We start from the raw sequence: 19988 nt of genomic DNA, 5'->3' as shown, positions 1-19988 counted from the left end.
CGACACACTCCCTGGAGTGCCTACCAGGCAGTCAGCGTCGTTCGCATCAAGATTAAGATGAGAATTTTTTTTTTTTTTAAGGAGGCCGAGAGGACGCAGGAGCGAGTGGGAAGAAAGTGTGTGTTTGTGGAGGGCGGGCGGGGGGGGCGGTTTCACGACGGACTTTCGCCTCTCAGTCCTCCGAGCCCCCGGGTTTTCCGTCCGGGAAAGGTTAACCATCCCCCGAGAGGGTGGAGGATGCAGCCCGGGGAGCAGGGCTGGGCCGCGGGCCCGGGGGCGGCGGCGGCGGCGCGGGCGGGCGCCCGGCGGGAGAGGCCCCGCCCCGCCTCGCCCGGGAGGCCCGGGCGGCCGCCGCCCGCGAGCAGTTCCGGTGCCAAGCCCCGCCCCCGCCCCGCGCCCCCGGAAGTGCTTTGCTACGGGCCGGAGAGAGGCCTGGTAGGCACTGCCGCTGAGGCTCGCTCGGCTCGGTGCAAGGGCTCCAGCCCGGCGCGGGGTCCGGGGACCGCTGCCCGCCCGGCCGAGCCCTGCCCGCTCCCAGCGCCTGGGCCGACGGTGAGTGTCCCGGGGAGCGGGCTGGGGTGGCCGCGCAGCGCGGCGGGACTGGCGTTCGTGTGTGTGTGTGTGTGTGTGTGTGTTGGGGGGGTGCCCCCCCAGCCCACTCCGGGTTCCGGGCTGCGGGGTCGGCAGTCGGCGTTCGGGGCTGCGGGTTGTCCGCCGCCGCGGGCTTCGCTCGGTCCGAGCCGGGGGGACGGAGCGGGTGGCCGGGGCGGCCGGGCCAGGGGGTGGGCGGGGCGGAGCGGGGAGGGGGGTTCCCGGCGCTGTTTGTTGCTGTTGGGACTCGGGAGTTGGGGATGGGCCGGGCCTCTCTCATGCCCTGGACCCCTCGCGTTTCTGCTCGGCCCAAAGCGACTCGCCGCCGCCTCCCTCCCCCCACCCCAACCCCCCCTCCCACCAGTCCCCCGACCCGAATTTGCTTTTTCTGCGACCGAGCTGGGACTGGGAAGCTGGACATCAAGACTCAATCTTGTGTTCCAGGTCTGGACTTTCGCGTCTTCTGGCTCTGTCCCCGGGCCCGGTCATTAACTCGGGTCCCCGCGGGTGTAGTCTTCTCAGTTAGTCCCAGGGTGGGGCTTTTGCGCGTGTGGATGCCGGGGATCGTTGGAGGCTCGGGCTGATTCATCCAGACCCACTTCGGGGTTGCCGGGGATCGATTTTGGACGACGCTCGGGACCGTTTCGGGATACGTAGATGAGCATGGCACCGGTATGCCGCGCGTGATCCTTACTCACTTGAAAGCTTACTCAAGCTTGAAGTTTGCTTTTACACACGCACACACACACACACACACACACAAACAGACGCACACACACACACTCGCGCACACACGCACTCACGCGCGCGCGGCGCGATCATTTGCAGAGTCAGTGTTTTCGCTGAATTTTGAATTTTGCAGCCGTAATAAGCGATGCAGTTCTCTGCAGTCACACACACACACACACACACACACACACACACACACACAGTGATCATTTGCGGAGGGTCAATGTTTCGCTTAGCCTTCTTGCAGCCAGCGTAAGCCATGCAGTTCTCTTGCTATGCAGTCTTGATGTCTGTGGCTGGCTGAAGTCACAGTTGTATGATGAGTTCAGCTTGCGGTTGTTGCGCGACTTGATTGCAGGCGGTTGGAGAATTACATATCCCCTCTTGCCCAAAGTATGTAAACCTTCGTGTTTGGCAGTGGAGAGCCATTTCTCCGAACTTTGAAAAGAAAATTCTTTTCTCCTCCCTTCCCCGAGCGATTTCTTGGCCTGCCCACCTTGTTCACACAGGTAGGAAGAGGTGTTTTGTTGAATGTGTATGTAAACTCAGGCCGTGAAGTGTTTGCTTTGGGTTAAATGAAGGATTTTCTAGAGGAGAAAGAGATATAGTCATGTTTAGTGAACTGACTTTAGGCCAGTAAACTACTGGTAAAGATTTGCAGGAAATACTAGATTACTGCCGTTGGTGATTTTGTAAGTTATGCTCGGAGGGGAGTGCAGTTACTGCAGGTTATGATTATCAGCAGATGGCCATTGTTTTTATAGAGTAAAGTGTATACAAACTACCTTTGTGAGACCAGTGACACTTTACTGCACTTTTTGTTCTGTTCTTCTGTTATGACTTAGATTCTACTGGGATGGAAGGGATACTTATGTCCTCAGTCTAGGGAAATGGGAGGCAGTACCATGAATAGGTTGAAGTGACTTGTCCAGTGAATTCTCTGAGGCAAAATCTTCCACGGGCAAAGGATGATTTATAAAATCCCTGGAAAAACATGGGAAGGAAAGATTAGTTGACACTGTACATTCTTAGCCGTAAGTGTTTTTGACTGTTTAAACCTTTACCATTGGAATATTGAAATGCAGTAAATCTGGAAAAGTTGTCATGATTATGGATCTGTACTGAAGGAATGACAGTCATTGTGATACCCTAAGGCAATGCAAAGTTTATGATGTTCAAGGCAGTTCAACTTTTAACAAACTTTTGCATTGTAAATTTTATTTTATTTTTCAAGTCAACAGCTTTTGAACATTTTCCATACTAGGTTTCATGGTGTTAAATGCCTTGTAGGAGCAAATAAAAATATAGCCATATCCATGAAGGGATTTAAATATTGACAATAATTTTCTAAGGTCTATCTCAGATCTTGAAAAGTTGAATTGTGGGGCTAGAGGAATAATACAGTAGGTAGGATGTGTTTGCTTTGCACATGGCTGACCCAGGTTCAGTCCCTGCCACCCAGTATGGTCCCCTGAGCCTGCCAGGTGTAATCCCTGAGCAAAGTCGGGAGCAAGCCCTGAGCACTGCTGGGTGTGGGCCGAAAACAAATAAAAAGTTGGGGGCTGGAGCAGTAGCACAGCGGGTAGGGTGTTTGCCTTGCACGCGGCCAACCCGGGTTCGATTCCCAGCATCCCATATGGTCCCCTGAGCACTGCCGGCGTAATTCCTGAGTGCAGAGCCAGGAGTAACCCCTGAGTATCGCCGGGTGTGACCCAAAAAGAAAAAAAAAAGTTTTGAATTGTGAAGTTCAGACATTACAGTTTTTTTCTAATTGTTCAGTATTGTTTAGCACAGCTTCATGAAAGGTGTTGATAAACATTTTAAGGCGTGAAAGTGAAGTCTTTGGTCTTTCTCTGGATTAAAAAAAAGTGATGTAAAATTTTTGTGTAAAAATTTATAGTGTAGAATAATCCATATAAACACTATTATGAGTGGTTAGACCATACATTTGGAATTGTATGAAAAGGGAAAAAAATGATTACTTTTTATCTAAAATTATCTTGTAAAGCGGTGCAGGTATAGTACTACTTATGGAGGGAACTCTTAAGTGTTAATTTATTGACCTCTTAGGGATTACCAGGCTCTGTGCTCTAGTCTTTGAATACATTTTACAATTCCTTAGGACAGCATATAAATAGTTTTCTTAATATTGAGGATTCACAAATACATTAAGTAACTATGTAGTTGCCAAATAATTGGGCTCCCTCTCAGTCAGCCTGGACTCAAAGCCTGTGTGTTTCTTCAACCCCAGGCCTCAGTAGAGTGGTTAAGTTCAACATTGCAGAGGTTAAGACTTTTCTAAGACAAAAAAATGTAGGGATTTGGAGGAGGTAGACAAAGATTTTTCAGATAAAAAGAGTGGTGTGAGCCCAAGTGTGGAGGTGGGAAAGTTCATTGTGTACTCAGAGAACAGTGAGTGGAACAGATTACCTAGAATATAGAGTTCATTTTTGGGAACAAGCCATTAGGTTGAAATTTAAATTGGGGCTAGATAGTGGAACATGTTTAAGTACTTTTTTTTAGAAGTTCAGCCTTTGGGAATGTAGTGAGAAATTACCACGGTCTGATAGTGTAGTGTAGAATGATTTGTTGTAGATAGCTGAGGTCAGTATAGTATAAATACTGAGCAAGGACGGGAACAGTGGAATGATTTAGTAGATGGGTAGGAGGAGGGATTGTTGAGGAAGGCTTGGGGAACTAGATTCTGTCTTTAGTGGGGATGATGATAAAGGCAGTACAAGAAAAATCTGGGTGTAGAGGGGAAAAATAAAATCAGTTTTGGAAACACCAAGGCTTTTTGGGAGAGCAGTTGGGCTATAGTGGGGCTCAGGGCTGCTCCTGGTTCAGTACTTGTGGGTCGCTCATCTGGGACCCAGGGCACCATGCGATGTTGGGGCATGGAATCCAGCCCTCCTGCATGCAAAGCATGTGTGTTAGCCTGTTGAACTGTCCAGCTCAAATTGAGGGTTTTTCCCCCCCTCCCCTTTCTTCCCTTTATTTGTCAAACACTAGAAATATCCAGAGGCTTCTTGGAAATGAAGGTTTATAGTTCATGAGAGAGGTCAACTCTCAGCATATATTAATCATGGATGGAGAGAATAATACAAATAGATTTGTTAGTTGAATCTGTATTAGGGGATTAAAGAGATAGGGTTTAGAGGGTAAAGAAGGGGCCTTCTGTAGTATTCCAGTAGGATGTTTGCCTTGCACGTAGTCAACTGGGTTTGATCCCTAGCATCCTTATGGTCCCCCAAGCACCGCCAGAGTAATTCCTGAGTGTTGAGCCAGGGTAACCCCTGAGCATTGGCAAGTGTGCCCCCATGCCTCAATGAAAAAAAAATTGGAGGTAAAGAAAAAAAACACCCTGGTTTTAGATATCATCAGTTTGAAAGAAAAGTAAAGAAGACACTAAAAGCTATTTTGTAAAGTGGACAGTTTGATAGTCTGTGTACCCTGCATCATAAAGCAGATTCAGAAGGAATGAAAGGATCGGATTATTGAAAACCCTTTTTGGGATCAAAGATTTCCTTGCAACGCTAGCAAGAATGCTCTGTGATCATTGCTCTGTTTCAGAGAGGACCAACTACTTTTGGCCCATGTCATTGTTCCTTTTGGGCAATTTGTTGGGAGATGATTTGTAGGGCTTTGGACACAGATCTCTGATACAATACTGAATTTCTTTATATGATAGATTTTCAGTTTTGGTTTCAGTTATAAGGAATCTCTGAATATTCAGAGATGATTCTGTCTCCTTATTACTGGCTACTGATAGTACCTATCATAGTAAAGACATTTTATTACATATTTTTTCCCGACTATGTTTTATAAGTACTTTTGATTAACATGAATAGGTTTTTTTTCCCCCCTCTCTCTTGCTCTTTATTTCACATCGTATAATGATCCATATATATATAAGGTATGTTTTAATTTGGAAATGAAGAGATATAGATTTATAGACTTTCGTGTGGCCTTTTTTTGGGGAGGGGTTAGATAAACAAGGGGAACCTGTGTATTAATGTGTAAGAGATTGTAATGGTTTGCAGAAGGAGATTTAGAGTTTAACTTTTTGAGGTAAAGTTTATTATTTTTAGACTGAGTTTTCATGGAAGTGTTTATTTACTTTGTGAGAATTAATGCATTTCTTTTGTTGTTCAGGAATATGTTTTTCACTGTATCACAGGCTCTTGGAAATATCTTGAGAGTCTACGTTAGTGTTGGAGGCAGGCAGGGGGTGTCTGTGTGTGCTTTGTCTGGGCTGGTTGGCTTAGTTGCAGTGAGCCTGGTATTAATGAGGCAAAGGTCAGGAGTCCCATTTAGCTTCACTCTGTGAGTGATGGCCAGGGAATACACCTCTCACTCCCACCAGCTGTCTTGGAAATTCCTCGGTTGTCATTGGTCACAAAGGTGACTGGATTAGAATGCATTCTCTATACCACTGGAAGAATATTAAAATATTAGAAGTTTGCTCAGTGATTAAGAACTCTGACTCTAGAATTAGACAGATCTATGTCAGAATTCTTATCTGCGACCTTGGGAGATTCCCAAACCCCTCTTAGTGTCATTTCCTCATTATTGAATAATTGAATATTTGGTTTGGGCATGCCCTACCATTGCTTTCTTTTTCCAAGAAGGAGTCAGCTGCTCGGACCTGTGTTTCCTGAGTGCCGTACTGTGGAGTACTGTGGGGTGGTGTCTGTTCATGACAGCGTTTTCACTTGTTTAAAGTGAGTGAAATTTTTTTTCCCATAAAGCTAGGTCTTTTGAATTTAAAATATTTTTCCCTTAAAATTTTCTTTTATCTTTCTATTTTGGGGTGGGTGTAAGCACTTTTTGGGGGGCATGAAATAATGGTGATGGGAATTAGAAGTTGTTTTCTTGTTAAATGTTCTTGGCAAAATAAAAGTTGACAACTCTATGCTTGTTTCCAGTTTTTGTTTCTGTTTTTTGTCTTTGTGGTGCTGGGGATTGAGCACAAGGCCTCACATGCAACGCAAGTTCTCTATCTCTGAGATCCATCTCCATCCCCTCGAGTTATTTTTTTTTTAACATACAAGTTAGGTTTCAGATACATTTAGCCTGTCTGTCTGTTACCCTGCAGGTCATACATGTTAATTTAACCAGGAGAATTTGATATTTAAAAACCTTGCATTTTACTAAAAAAGAACATAATCACCATTTAACTTAATGGTGCCAAGTTTTTTACGTGAATACTTTGAGCACATTCAAGAAGCAGTTCACTCAGATTATTTTCAGTGGACTTCAAACAAGTTGCTCCAAATTATTTAAGACTGTTTCTCAACCAGAGTCCCAGGAGAGAAGCCGGGAACTGTAGGGGCTGCCTGGGGGTGCTGTTGTAAGTCATTACTCTTGTTTATTAGCCAACAAGATAAATAATTCGCCTTTGACATAGTGAAGTTGCAGAAATTGGGTTTCCTTTTCACCCCTTCTGCAGAAAAGATTGTTAAATGGGGGGAAGGCGTCTTTATTTAATATAGCAAGTAAACCTTGTACAAATATCAGTATTCAAAATGCTTTCTAGAGAAAGAATAGTTCAGCACTTTGCATAATGGGTTATGTAAGTGGAGCCACAGAAGTCCTCCTGGGAACTCAAACCAGTTATTAGCATAAGCACTTATTGAAATGACATTCAGTTGTCTACATGAGAAGCTTATTGACTCTCTGGTTCACTTAGAGTGGGGAGGGCAGGTTTTAAGGTGCACACATAACCTAAGTGCCTGTTAAATTAAAGCTTAACATTTGTTTTTTTTTTGCTTGTTTTTGGTTAGGTAATCACAAAAATTGGGGGTGCTATAAAAATGGTTAATATGTGTTAGAATGCCTAAAGCAAAATGTTCAGGTTAAGTTGAAATAGCTTAGGTTCTTTGTCCTTCAGTTTTAAAGAAGACTGGTGGTAGATTGCTACTTTTGCTATTATCGCTTAGTGTTTTATAGAGCTTTGCTCTATATCATGGTTTCCAATAAATTAAGAGCACATAGCACTGCACTGTCCTCCCATTGTTCGTCGATTTGCAAAAGCACATATAGAAATAATTAATTTTACTTAACCTTTAATTCTTCCTCCAAAATACTCCTAATGACAGCAGTGAATAGTTTTCTCAGACAAGATATGAGACTCAAAATGTCGTGCAACAGTAAAACAGACCTTGATCCCTTTAAGATTTTATTTTTAGAATTCATGTGTTTTGCATTTTGCTATTTTATATTTGTAAATAAGATTTTAGAATACTGCCAACAAAAATTGGGGTGGTATCTTTATCCTTTGACTTTTTGCTTCACCATGTCATGACTTCTGTTACAAGTTAGCATGAGCTTAACTAGTTAATTTTTGGCCCATTAAAATAAGTCACATGTTCTGATGGTTTTGGTGGCATGTGTGGGATGGTAAAACAATTCTTGACATTTCCCCCTGTATTTTTAAAATACTTTTATAAAGTTGTTCACAATAATTTGTTACTTTTAATATTCCAACACTAATCCCACCACCATATTTTGAATGTTTCCATCCTGAGCCCTAAACCCTTCCCTCAAAGCGGCACCTAAATAATTTATTTTGTATTGCTTGTTATAAATCACTCTACTAAAAATGATCCCCAAAAATTTACGTAGAGGAAAGTATGTGAAGATTGTTGTATTTCATCCTGAAGCCATTAAGCCCTTTTCCATATATATATATATATATATTTTTTTTTTGGTCACACCCTGTAATGCACAGGGATTACTCCTGACTCTGCACTCAGGAATTACTCCTGGTGGTGCTCGGGGGACCATATGGGATGCTGGGAATCGAACCCGGGTCAGCCGCATGCAAGGCAAATGCCCTACTCGCTGTGCTATTGCTCCAGCCCCTTCCCTGTATTTTTAACAAATAAACCGGAGCTTTTTTTTTGCAGGGGTGAGAGGGTAGGTGGAGCACACCCTATTGTAAGCCCTTAGTGTTGCTCAGAAAACATCTGCAGTGCAGGGATTCAACAGCTGTCTCTGTTGCAGCACATACAAGGCAGATGCCTACCTCTGTGCTCTCGCTCTCTCTGGCTCCACAGAAAACTTCAACAAAAAACTGGGGGGAGGTAATTTTTAATTGAGGTCAGGGCTGGGAAAGGGTGTTAAAGAGAGAACACAGACTGCTCCAGAGTGGAAATAGAAGCAAGCGAGGTATGTGGTTAACATAGGCTTGAAGAGCCTGTTTAAAATACTATTTAGAAGTCTATAGTTTCTCTCTTCTTCCTCCACCCCTATCTCCCGCTCATGAAGTGTAGTTCCTTGTGTAGTTCCTTAGAGTAAAACAACTTAAATTTTTTTTTTTTATTTATTGCTGTTTGGTTGGACTGGAGCGATAGCAAGGGTTCGATTTCTCTGTCCCTCTTGGAGTGCCCAGCAAGCTACTGAGAGTATCCCACCTGCAGGGCAGAGACTGGCAAGATCCCCAAGCCATATGCCCAAAACAGTAACGAGTCTCACAATGGAGATGTTACTGGTGCCCGCTTGAGCAAATCGATGAACAATGGGAGGACAGTTCTACAGTGTTATTGCTGTGTTTTGGGCCACACCCACTGGTGCTTGGGGCCTGCTGGCTGGAGCTGGTGGGGAGGAGAGGTGTGCTCCTGGCAAGTGCTCGGGCCACATGCTGTGGGTCTGGAACCCAGGGCTCCTGCTAGCAAAGCATGCACTCAGTTTGTTGAGCTGTCTTTCCAACCCAAGATTCAGTTAGTTAAAGAATTCTTTCTTATATTATTTGAAATTGGGGCCAGAGAGATAACACAAAGGTTAGGGTGCTTGCTTAGATTACTGGCAGCTGGGTTGGATCCTGGCAGTGCCTTCTTGTTCTCCCCGTGTCCCTCCCCCACACCCCAGCACTGCCAGGAGTTCCCTGCGCACAGTGTAGCCCCCTGAACATTGCTGGGTGACCTGGAAAACAAAGAGACGAGTGAATCATTCAATTACAAGTATATGAAGTCCTGGTGTTAAAACACAGCAGGGTTATATAATAGAACTTTCTACAGTGATGGAAATATTACATGTCTGTTCTATTCGATATAGTTCCATACATATGACTACTGTACACTTAAAAATGTGTTGTGTCCAGTGATATAAAGGAACTGAATTTAAATTTTTACTAATTAAAAAGGTGCTAGCCCAATTCAGTCAGCTTAATCAATGGCTGAATAAATAGCAGTACTCCTACATTATAAAATAAATAAATAAATAAATAAATAAAAGGGGCTAGCTCCATGTATCTAGTGGCTGCTGTATTAGTGCTGCTCTAGGATTAGGAAGACAAGAAAGAAGTGAGAAATCACGCCACTTTCTTAGTTACAGGCAAACATTAGGCACTCAAATTTTTTGTTGAATGAAATGGTGATTATTTGATTTCAACTTTGAAGACCAAAGTTTGTGAAGTAATCTAGAATTTTAGGAAGTCATCATTAATATTTTTACCTAGTGCGCTGATTCCCCACCCCTCCCCACCATGTCCCAGGGCTACCCCCAATTCTTGTGAGGGTGGGCTGGTTTGGGGGCTGTGAGCTGCTCTTCGGTGCTCAGAAAACCCTGCAGTGCCAGGGATCCAACCTGGTCCTTGTATGCAGAGCATGAAGTCAGCCCATTGAGCTATCAGTTAGTTCCTCTGGAATAAATTTTTTTTTTTTTTTTTTTTTTTTTTTGTGGGGGAGGCCGCCATGCCCAGGGTTTACTCCTGGCTCTTGAGCTCAGGGATCACTCCTGGTGGGCTGGGGACCATACGGGTGCCAGGGATCAGACCAAGGTTGGCCTCATGCGAGGCACATGCCTTAATACTGCCCTTTCCCCGCCACGCTAACTCTCAGTGCCTGTAGTCACTGTCACTGTCCTCCTGTTGTTCATCGATTTGTTTGAGCGGGCACCAGTAATGTCTCCATTGTGAGACTTATTACTGTTTTTGGCACATCAATATGCCACGGGGAGCTTGCCAGGTAGTAATTTAAAAAATTACTTTTTTAATAAAATGGTGTATTACATGTGTAGCACTGTAGTCCTCCTATTGTTCATCGATTAGCTTGAGCGGGCACCAGCAATGTCTCCATTGTGAGACTTGTTACTGTTTTTGGCATATTGAATATGCCAAGGGGAGCTTGCCAGGCTCTGCCGTGCGGGTGGGATATTCTCGGTAGCTTGCCAGGCTTTCTGAGAGGGACGGAGGAATCTAACCCGGGTTGCTTCATGCAAGGCAAATGCCCTGCCCACTATGCTATGGCTCCGCCCTAATTACACGTGTAATTAGAAGAATTTAAAAAATGGGCTACCTCTGTTTAGCTTCAAAACCAGAATACTGCCAGCATCTCTAGCCTCTTTATAACTCATTATCATTGTTTTGTGTCAGTCATCTGAAATTTGTGTTAAGCATGCCCTTTTTTTCCTAAAATTAATGAATGCATTTAAAAATACTTTATTTCCAGGGCTGGAGCCATAGCACAACGGGTAGGGCGTTTGTTTGCCTCACATGTGGCCAACCCAGGTTCAATTCCCAGTGTCCCATATGGTCCCCGAGCACTGCCAGGAGTGATTCCTGAGTGCAGAGCCAGGAGTAACCCTTGAGCATCACTGGGTGTGACCCAAAATGCAAAAAAAAAAAAAAAACCCCAAAAACCCAAAAAACTTTATTTCCTTCTCCAGCTTTGGAAGTTAAACTCTATGTAGTTTTCCTTTATTTTAGTTCTCCCTGACTAATGATAGATTAGGAATTTTAAAAATACTTTGCTTGCATTTACTTATATGTTTACATTTCAGACCGCTCTCTTGTCTGGGATCTGAGATTATTTTCATCCTGCCTGAAATAATAACCTTTCAGTTTTTCTCTAGTGAGGGTTTGTTGTTGGAAAACTTAATTTTTTTTTTTTACCTTAGCTTCATTTCTGAAGATGGTTTTCTGAGTGTGTATTTTATGCTAGTAGTTTTTTTCTTAGTTTATTATAAATTTTATTTCTTACTCTTTTGGCTTCTTTTGCCACAAAAATCTGTGATCAGTATAATTGTCTTTATTCTTATTATCTGTTGATTCATTGGGGCTGGAGCACAGCAGGTAGGGCGTTTGCCTTGCACAAGGCCAAGCCTGGTTTGATTCCTCTGCCCCTCTTGGAGAGCCCGGCAAGCTACCGAGAGTATTGTGTCTGCAGGGCAAAGCCTGGCAGGGACATGCTCGATATGCCAAAAACAGTAACACGTCTCACAATAGAGACGTTACTGGTGCCTGCTCGAGCAAATTGATAAACAACGGGAGGAACAGTGCTACAGTGCTACAGTTGATTCATTACAGCTAGTTTTCAAAGGAATATTTTCTTTGGCTTGGGTGTTCTGTACTTTCATTTTTATAGGTTTGGAAGAGGATTGCCTTTAAATTTCATTTTCCTTTTTCAGATAGTTATAAAATGATCTTTCTCGTATGTACAACCTAAAGATAGACAGCCAAGTAATAATAAAGGGCCAGAGTCAACACAAAAAGAGAACTGATCCATACAGTTGAGTTTGTTGGGGGAGGGGTTGCTGTTGGTGGTGGAAAGGAGAGATATTGGGGTCCTTAGGGAAAGGGGGTGGGTATATTGGTGAGGGTTGTGGTGTTGCAGTTATGTACACGGGAAACCATCATTAACAATATTGTAAGTCAAAACACCTCAGTCAAAAAAAGTTTAAAAAATTTTTGTCATTTGTATAAAAATGAATGTTACCTTGTGCCTTTCCCCTTCTAGTGTTGTGATGACTGGGGCCGGCAGACTTTGTACCTGCGTTTGGGGGTTGGAGGGTTGCTGTGCTCTTCCTTGCAGTGCTCGCACACATTCTGGTTGTCGTGCTCGCAAGGGGTCGCTGTGGTATTCACATGTGTGTTTGCCAGGCCCACAGTTGTGACTGCAGTGTTTGCACCTCTTTGCCTTTAGTTGGGGTGTTTGCTGGGGGTTGCACTTTGAGTTCTCAGTGCATGAACAAACTGGGCCGCGCGAGGGAGGCTAAACACACTGTGTTGTGGCACAGGAGGGGTCCCAGACAGCGCTGCTATTGGGATTGTTTTGTGTATGTGGGGAGCACCAGGGATCACACTTTTGGCCTCAGTTTTTTTTTTTTTTAATTAAAAATATACACATGAAACTTTGTTTAAGCACCTTGATTCACAAAGCTGTTCAGTTCTTTCAGGCAGTGTTCCACACCAATCCTACCACCAGTGTGACTTTCCCTCCATCAGTGTCCCCAGTTTCCCACCCAACCCCCAAGCCAGCTCCCGTAGCAGTCACAAAAGAATTTATTTTGCTTGTTACAACAAACTGACAAATTGAATTATTAAAAAATAGTTCCGTGGAAGAAAAAAATTTTGAAATTGTTATATCTTACAGTGGTGTTACTAAAGTCCTTTAGGGTTTACTGAACTGATTGTTGCTAATTGAGCCTTCTGTATTATTGCTTTCACTGACTGAACTTAGAGGGCTTCTATGCAACTTTCCCATCAAATTTCCTGTACTCCTCCTGGGCTGTCAGTACTGAAACTTGGAGGTGTTGTATGGCTGCATGATAGATATGGAACTATGGAGCTGGGGCCATTCAGCGACTTAGCATCTCCTTGAGAATAGTTGTGGAGTTGTGAAGCTGGGCCAGTTATTTTTATGCTGGAGGTTGTTGGGTGTAGCTGGGGCTGTTGGACCTCTCATCAAACTGGGGAACAGGCCACTCCCATTCTAAGACTCTTGGCTTTAAGCAAAAGTCATTGAACCATCTTCCTGACCCCCAAGAACTAACTAACTTCCTTCCTTCCTTCCTTCCTTCCTTCCTTCCTTCCTTCCTTCCTTCCTCCCTCCCTCCCTCCCTCCCTCCCTCCCTCCCTTGACTTTGAAATATAGAGATTGGTGTGTTTCAAAAGTTACGAAGATTTTCCTCATGTTAATTTTTATTGTTTCTTTTTTTTCCATTTGAAGTGTGTTAGATCTTCTCACCATTCATATTTTGCCCTTCTTTTTCTTTCTGTATTTATCTTTCTGTGTTCTTGTCTTTCGCAATTAAATGATTTTCACTTCAACTATATTTAACTTTTTTTCCATTTTAACTAGTATATTGAGTTTTTATTGTGGCAACATAGGGCTGGAGTGATAGTACAGCGGTAGGACATTTGCCTTGCACACGGCCTACCTGGCCAACCCGGGTTCGAGTCCTCCGCCCCTGTGGAGAGCCCGGCAAGCTACCGAGAGTATTTCGCCCATACAACAAAGCCTGGCAAGCTCCCCGTGATGTATTCGATATGCCAAACAGAATAACAAGTCACACAATGGAGACATTACTGGGCCCACTTGAGCAAATCGATGAACAATGGGAAGACAGTGTTACTATCTCTCCTGCTACTACAGTGGATTTCTCTCTTCTCTCCCTCTCTCTCTTTCTCTCTCTCTCTCTCTCTCTCTCACACACACACACACACACACACACACACATACACATTGTGGCAATATATGGGGAAATTGAAGTGACCATTTTATTTATTTTTATTTATTTTTTACTGTGAGAGGATTGGGGCCATATCTGGTGGCGTTCAGGGCTTTTTCCTATCTTTATGGACTTAACTCTTCTAGATACTTAATGTAAGTAACGTTTGTTTATTTGTTAATGGCTTATTTCACTAAGCATAGTGTCTTAAGTTTATATGTCCATGTTATATGATTACTAAGTATTTAAATTTTTCATTTATCAATTTTATTGATGCTTGAGCCACACAAAGCTATGCTTAGAGGCTGCTCTGGCTTAGTGCTGGGGGACCATGTTGTGCTGGCCATCAGACCCAGACCTCTTGTGTGCAATGCATTGACTCAAGCCTATTGAGCTCTACCTTGCCCTGTTTTATTTTTTCTTAATGAAACTTTGTTTTTGGGCCACATCCAGGGTTGCTATGGGCTTACTCCTGGCAGGGATCAGGGTATGGGGTGCCTGGGATCAAACCCAAGTCACCCTCATGCAAGGCAAACTCCCTACCCACTATACTATTTCTTCAACCCCCTAATGCAACTCTTCAGTACAGTAATCACTTATCTTAGTTCTGTGCAGTACTTTCTAGTTTGTTGAGCAATTCTGTGTTTCATTGTTTTATTTTAATTTTTTTTGACAGTTGTATTTGTTCTATAGTTCTGGAAACAGAGTTGGAGACATCGTTTATAAGAAATAGCTATTGGAGTTTGTGCCTTGATTTTCTTTTTTCATTTTTATTTTATTTTGTATTTTTTGGGGGGTCACACCCAGCAGTGCTCAGGTGCTCTGTGCTCAGGGATCACTCCTGGTGGGCTTGGGAAACCACATGAGATGCTGGGGATTGAACCTGGTCGGCTATGTGCAAGGCAAGCCCCCTACCTAAGGTACTGTTTTGCTGGCTCCAGTTTTCTTAAGATTTATTCCTTTAACCAGTTATACTTAGGATATTTTTGTTTATTTTCGTTTGGGGTCCGCATGCAGTGGGGCTTAGGGTTCACTCCTGGATCTGTACTCTGGGATCACTCCTAGTGGGGCTCAGGGGCCCACACAGGGTGCTATGGATGGAACCCAGGTAAGCCTTAAGCAAGGCAAGCACCCTGACACTTTACTATAGTTGCTTTTTAAGCTACTGGATCTTAGCCTTAGGGTTGTGTGTCTTGTTTATTGTTGTGTGTCTTATTCATTGTTGTGTCTTGTTCACTGTTAACATTGTTAGTATCTTGGTCTGTTAGTAAATAACATGTAACATGAGTTGCTGTATATTGTATCTTATAAGGTAGTACTAGTTACTAGTTGTAATTGTATTCTTTATATATTTATATTTGGATTCAGATAGATAATGTAGAAAAGTTTGTGTGGAAAGTTTTTTTTAATGCTTTGCATAACTGCCTAAGACTTTTCCTATAAAAATTAATGAATTTTTACAAAACAAAGATAATTTGAACCTCCTAAAAGCATTAGATGATAAAGATTAGTGAGGTAGATTTGTTCAGTCCTTGTTGACGTTATTAGGGAAACCCGTGAGGGGCTGGAGAGAGATTATAGTGTGTAGGGTGCTTGCCTATTGCCAACTATTGTTCTGCTGGGAGTGATCTTTGAGCGCAGAGCCAGGAATAAGCCTGGAGCACCTTTGAGTTAGGCCCTCAAAGCCAAAAAATAAATTGATAAATTAAAAAAGTCTGTGAGACTTGAGTGATCCAAGGAAACAACTTGTTTTCCTAAAGTTAGCTTTGGTATTGCTGCTAGGATGCAGCGTTGGCTAATGTAGTCTTTTGACTTGGTTAACTAGTATTGCTTAGACCCTCTCCAGATTCTTCTTTCCCTTCTCCCACTCCTTCATCCTCCACTTCTCCCTTTTCCTGCATTCTTCTCTTCCATGTCAGATATCAACTTAGAAACTCGAACTGTACCACTGAGCCACATCCTTGGCCCAGTTTCATCCCCTTGTGCATTACCTCTTACCTTCTACCTCTCCTTTTCAGTCAAAAGTGATAGGGACTTAGGTGTTGAATCTTGGTTAGGACAGGAATTTATTCATGGATAATTAATTTGTAAATAATATCATTTTTGTTTGTTTTGGGGGTCACACCTGGCTGTGCTCAGAGTTTATTCTTGACTCTGTGCTCAGAGAACACTCCTAGTAGACTTATGGAACCATATGGGTTTTCAGGGGTTGAAGTCATGTTAATTGCATGCAAGACAAATGCTTCACCTGCTGTAGTATCTTTCCGGACTCTGTAAATAATTATTGGCACCTTATAGGTATCAAAGACCATGTTGAAATTAAGATTAAAATTGGTTTAAGATAGTAAATTAAAATATAGGTAATTGAGGGCTGGAGATGTAGTTCAGTGGTAGAGCACTTGCCTTGCATATAATGCAGCCCTGAGTTCAATCCATGGCATGACAAGGAATAAGAATGATGTTGCTCTTATGGTGTGCAATCCAAAGGTGATGAGCTATTGCAGCCTAATTCATATTAATTATTTATATATTTAAATAGAATATATGTAATTCATATTAGTCTTTTATGTCTTTAAATAAAATATATGCAAGAAAATGTATTTATATCTGTTCAAAACTTTGTTGGCTAGGGAAAAAATTCAGAGGCTTTTGCTTAATGAATTATAAGTATAGGGTTTGGTAATTATTTTTTTTTTTGTTTTGGGGGCACACCCAGAGGTCCTTGGGTTGTTCCTACTTTAGCAGTCAGGAATTACTCCTGGCAGTGCTTGGGAACCATATGGAGTGCCAGATCAAACCTGGGTCAGCTTGTGCACGGCTTTATCTGTTACATTATCTCTCTATCCTCCTGGTATTTAAACTAGTTAAGAATATTCTGAAAATTGAGGAGAAAGTGATCAAGGCGTCTGTCCCATCTAAAATAGTTTTAAAAAAATCAAGTATCTAGGAATCAGCTTAACAAAAAAACACGAGAGATCTGTATCATAAATTACTTTAAATCACTTAAGACAGAGTAGAAGACCTTAGGAAAAATATCCTTTGCTCATTGATTGGAAGAGTCAATAATGTAAAAATGACCATCCTACCTAAGCTATTAATATAGATTCAATGCAGTCCTCATCCAAATTCAGATGACATTCTTCAAGAACCTAGAGAAGTCCTTAGTAAGGTTTGTATGAAATCAGGTGAGACCACAAAGAGCCAAAGCCATACTGAAAAATAAGAAATTGGAAGGTTTCTCATTACCTAATTTGGAGATTTATTATAAAGCCACAGTGATCAAAACTGCATGATACTAAAGATAGGCCATTCTGATCAATGGATCAAAATAGAATATCCAAGGACAAAACTCTCTCTCTATATATAGACAGTTGATTTTTGACAAAGGAGCTGAGAACATGAAATGGAGTAAAGATAGCCTCTTCAACAAATGTTGCTGGGAAAACTGGATAACTACAAGTAAGAAATTAAAGGTGCATACCTATCTCATGGCTTACTTAAAAGAGTCAATTCAAAGCAGATGAAAGACCTTGAGATTCAACCGGAAACTATAAAGTACATTGAAGAAAATATAGGTAGAATGCTTCAAGATTTGCACTCAAAGGCATTTTCAGTGATTTGATACCACTGACAAAGGCAACAAAACTGAATGAGACTATATATCCAACAAAAGAGCTTCTGTTTAGCAATAGAAACACAGATTAAAACTAAAAGACAGCTAGCTGAACGGGAAGAACATTTACATTCAACACATCAGATAAAGGATTGATATCCAGAATAGATAAAGTACTCACAAAGATTAACCAAAAATGAAAAAAAATTCAAAAAGTGGAGAGGAAATGAACAGACACTTCTCAGAGGAAGACAGGTGATTGGCCAATAGGTACATTCATTAGTGGTATAGTATATATCCAAAAAAGTGCTCAGCATCACTTATTAGTAGAGAAATCCAAATCAAGATGACAATGAGATATCTCACACCAGTGAGAATGGCACATATTAAAAATAGTAGGAACAGTCTGTGCTGGCAGGGATGTGGTAGAAAAGGAGCATTCATCCACTGTGGAAAAACAATATGGAGAGTTCTCAGTAATAGAATTGAGCTGCCATATAACCCAGCGATTCCACCTTTGAACATCAAGCCCCAGGATTTAAAAACATTGATTCAAAAAGAACATATGCATACTATTGTTCATTACTGCACTTTAGTAGAAAGCTAAGATACAGAATCAAGCTAGGTGTCCAGGGACACGTAGCTGGATCATGAAGATGTGGTACAGATACACAGTGGAATACTGGACTAGTATGCAGCTGCAAGGAATGATGAAACCATGCAATTTGCTGCAAACTGAATTTTTGGAACTAGAAGACAGCATATCGAGTGAAGTAAGCCAGAAGAAGAAAGACACAGGATAATCTTATTTGTGATATATAGAATAACTGGAGCTGGAGCGATAGCACAGCGGTAGGGCATTTGCCTTGCACGCAGCCAGTATGGCCGACCTGAGTTCGATTCCTCTGCCCCTCTCGGAGAACCCGGCAAGCTACCGAGAGTAACTCGCCTGCATGGCAGAGCCTGGCAAGCTACCCGTGATGTGTTCGATATGCCAAACACAGTAACAAGTGTCACAATGGAGACGTTACTGGGCCCGCTTGAGCAAATCGATGAACAACGGGAGGACCGTGACCGGTCATAAGAATAACTGGATGAGGAAGTATCACGAAGGGAGGATGCCCAGATGATGCCCAGAGGATGCCCTTGACCCCAGAGCTAAGGGAGAGGGACAGAGAGGGGGGAAAATATGAATGGGGGGAAGGAAGAAAATGAGTAAGGTAAGTAATGGGGAGCAAGGGTCAGGGCTTTGGTTATATTGTGATTTGGGAGAGTAATATAGTTATATATCTAAAGCACAGACTCAGCAACACTGAAAACATGAGCTATAAGCTGCAACCACTAAACTTTGTAATCTGCCTATCAAGGTTTTCATACAAAGTTTTATATTTATGGTCTGTGTTCCATTTTTTTTTGTCATGCTGCCATCTCATACTTAATTTTTGCTGTTGCAAGAAATGATTTAGATTTAAAAAAATAAAACCTCTAAGAATTTCGTAGACTTCTTCATTATTTTGGTTATTTTCTAAGGGTGCATTTCCTGATATGTGATAGTCATGGTCACGGTCCTCCCGTTGTTCATCGATTTGCTCGAGCAGGCCTAGTAATGTCTCCATCATGAGACTTGTTGTTACTGTGTTTGGCATATTGAATACGTCACGGGTAGCTTGCCAGGCTCTGCCGTGCGGCGAGATACTCTCGGTAGCTTGCCGGGCTCTTCGAGAGGGGCAGAGGAATCGAACTCTGATCGGCCATGTTGGCCGCTTGTAAGGCAAACGCCCTACCGCTGTGCTATCGCTCCAGCCCATATGTGATAGTGCGGTGAAAAATATGAAAGTTTGTTAGTGTTGAGCCAAATTGTTTATCCAAAGGATGGTATTCCTTGGAGTATGCCGCTGAATCCTTATTAAGTTAAATATTAGTGTTGTACACCGGTAAGGTTAAAAAATTATTTCATTGTTCTAAATTCAGAGAATATTTTTTTATGTAAGAGCTTTGTGTGAAGTGTAAACCTGATTGTAATGTCAGAGTGACATGAACTTGAAATGAAAATGTGATTTTTCTTTTAAGTAATTTGAAAAGCGTTTAAACATTCATTCCAGTGCTCAGCAGTTCTGAACCAGAGGTTGAATCATCACATCCTTCTGTGAGCTATTTAGGCTACAGGTTTGTTCCCTCTAAAGTGATGGCTCTTGTTTCTTTTTTTTTTTCATTTTGGGTCACCTGGCAATGCACAGGGGTTTCTCCTGGCTTTGCATCAGGAATTACACCTGGCGGTGCTCAGGGCAAACGCCCTCCCCGCTGTGCTATAGCTCCAGTCCCAGTGATGGCTTTTTTATTGAGGCTTCTCTGCTCTCTGCGTTTTCTCTGAGTTGAGTTCCTGTCCTCAGTCAGAATCCATGGCCGCTTCTAACCTCATTCATTTTAGAGAACTGTTTTCCCTTAACTGTGACCCCAACGCTAACCAGGGAACTACACCTTTTACTGCTCTATATTTGATAAGTATCAATGCTTTCGTTTTTACAACAGTAAGGGTAACACCAAAAGGTAATGAAACTATTAAAACAGGACCGTTACTAGTGCCAGAACTTGGCTTCGTTGG

The 19988-nt window shown here is 42.4% G+C and overlaps 1 protein-coding gene across 4 annotated transcripts in view; it reads left to right on the top strand.

Moving 5' to 3' along the window:
- The first annotated feature begins 408 nt into the window (after nt 1–408).
- FRS2 (fibroblast growth factor receptor substrate 2) overlaps nt 409–19988 on the top strand; it is a 126487-nt gene continuing 106907 nt past the window's right edge. For 2 of the 4 annotated variants that reach the window (XM_056130801.1, XM_056130800.1), the window contains exon 1: nt 409–552. The gene's annotated coding sequence lies outside the window, so the exon portion shown is untranslated. The remainder of the gene's footprint in view (nt 553–19988) is intronic. The other 2 variants (XM_056130803.1, XM_056130802.1) reach the window with 2 other exon arrangements.

The sequence above is a fragment of the Sorex fumeus genome, unplaced genomic scaffold (genome assembly GCF_029834395.1).
Source record: "Sorex fumeus unplaced genomic scaffold, SorFum_2.1 ptg000081l, whole genome shotgun sequence".
NCBI lineage: Eukaryota > Metazoa > Chordata > Mammalia > Eulipotyphla > Soricidae > Sorex > Sorex fumeus.
The sequence above is the reverse complement of the archived record's forward strand: the minus strand, read 5'-3'. Positions and strand labels throughout refer to the sequence as shown.